This window comes from Otolemur garnettii, unplaced genomic scaffold (assembly GCF_000181295.1).
Source record: "Otolemur garnettii isolate 467f Iridium unplaced genomic scaffold, OtoGar3 scaffold00060, whole genome shotgun sequence".
NCBI classification, from domain to species: Eukaryota; Metazoa; Chordata; class Mammalia; order Primates; family Galagidae; genus Otolemur; species Otolemur garnettii.
In genome coordinates this window covers 2788739-2790920 of record NW_003852455.1, presented here as the reverse complement: position 1 = coordinate 2790920, position 2182 = coordinate 2788739, and the positions used below count along the sequence as shown (strand labels likewise).

General features: G+C 43.2%; 1 pseudogene across 1 annotated transcript; it reads left to right on the top strand.

Moving 5' to 3' along the window:
• The first annotated feature begins 547 nt into the window (after window positions 1-547).
• Window positions 548-1041, top strand: LOC100945165 (annotated as a pseudogene). Its single transcript, XR_001161410.1, has one exon. The product of XR_001161410.1 is annotated as a nucleoside diphosphate kinase B pseudogene (transcript).
• The last annotated feature ends 1141 nt before the right edge of the window (window positions 1042-2182 follow it).

Here is a 2182-nt window from a genome sequence, read left to right as displayed (position 1 = left end):
CTGGGGAAGCCAGCTGCCATGTTGTGAGGACACTCAGGCAGCCCTAAAGAGGTCCATGTGGCAAGGTTCTGAGGTCCTGCCATGAGCCTGCAAGGAACTGACAATGGTGGGAGTCAGGTATTTTAGAAACAGATACTCTAGCCACAGTCAAGATGATTGTAGCCTCAGACAACATTTTGATGACAACCTTATGAGAGACCCTGAGCCGGAACCATGCAACTAAGCTACTTCCAAATCTTGACTCTCAGAAACTGTGAGATAATGAATTTTGTTGTTTTAAGCCACCAAAATCTAAGATATTTGTTTTGCAGCAATAGATACCTAATATACACACACAAACACAATAAAACCAGGCCAACATAGTTTCCCAGAGTTTTACAATACATTCAAGAAAAATATAATACCATATTTTACAGTTCAGAAAAAACATTCTGACCTACTTCATGAGGCTGATAATATGATATCAAAACCAGACAAGAATATTATTTTTAAAAAATGTATAAGTCTCAGTAGTGAAGAAATATTAAAAGTTCTAAACAAGCCAGTTCTCCACTTCCACTGCACAGCTCAGAGCCAACGCGGCCCGGCCCCACCAGCCTCCAGGACCATGGCCAACCTCGAGCACACCTTCATCGCCATCAAGCTGGATGGCGTGCAGCGTGGCCTGGTGGGTGAGATCATCAAGTGCTTCGAGCAGAAGGGATTCCATCTCGTGGCCATGAAGTTCATTCGGGCCTCTGAGGAACACCTGAAGGAGCACTATGCTGACCTGAAGACCGCCCATTCTTCCCTGGACTGGTGAAGTACATAAACTCAGGCCCTGTTGTGGCCATGGTCTGGGAGGGGCTGAATGTGGTGAAGTCAGGCCGAGTGATGCTTGTGGAGACCAATCCAGCGGATTCTAAGCCAGGCACCATTCGTGGGGACTTCTGCATTCAAGTTGGCAGGAACATCATTCGTGGCAGTGACTCAGTAAAAAGTGCTGAAAAAGAAATCAGCCTGTGGTTTAAGTCCTGTGCTTATGACTGGGTCTATGAGTAAGAGGTGGACAAAGCAGCAGTCCCTTCAACACTGCATGGTTTGTCCCTGGACACAGATCTTCATTCCACTGACTTGGAAGCAATAGGATTGTTTATTCTTTTCTAAAGCACATTTACCAATAAAGCCTTTGGAAACTGAAAAAAAAATAAAAGTTCTAAACAAGACATTAGCAAATTGAATTCAGAAATATTTTTTAAAAATACATGAACAGGGCTCAGCGCCTGTAGCACAGTGGTTACAGTGCCAGCCACATATACTCAGGTTGTTGGGTTCGAACCCGACCTGTGCCAGCTAAACAACAATGACAAATGCAACAAAAATTGCTGGGTGTTGTGGCAGGTGCCTATAGTCCCAGCTGCTTGGGAGGCTGAGATAAGAGAATCACTTCAGACCAGGAGTTTGAGGTTGCTGTGAGTTGTGATGCCACAGGACTTTACCAAGGGCAATGAGGTAAGACTCTGTCTCTCTCTCTCTCTGTATATATATATATGAACAGGCTTGGTTTACCTCAGGAGAATAAGATATACTTTGCAAAACTTATAAATGTATTCTCCATTTTAACACATTACACTGAAAAACCATATGAGCAGCTCTGCCCCTGTAGCTCAGTGAGTTAGGTGCCAACCACATACACTGAGGCTGGCAGGATGAGCCCAGGCCAGCCCAGCTAAACAACAATGACAGCTGCAACAACAACAACAACAAAAATAGCCAGGCATTGTGGCAGGCACCTGTAGTCCCAGCTACTCGGGAGGCTGAGGCAAGAGAATCACTTTAGCCCAAGAGTTTGAGGTTGCTGTGAGCTGTGACGCCACAGCACTCTACTGAGGGTGACATGATGAGACTCTGTCTCAAAAAATAAATAAAGTGAAAACCATATGAGCATCTTAATACAATATTGCACATGAACTTTATGGCCACCCTTATTGCTAGATAGGGCAAATATTGATAAAACTTAATATGTATTCATGATTTTATAATCTACGTAGCAAACTAGGGCAGAAATGTAACATTTATTGGTGAAACATTAGAAGCATTCCATTTGCAATCAAGATGGCTTTAAGGATGCTCATTATCACATTTCTATTCAACATCATAGTGGAGGTTGTAGCCAGTGCAGATAAGATTTTTTTTTTTTTTT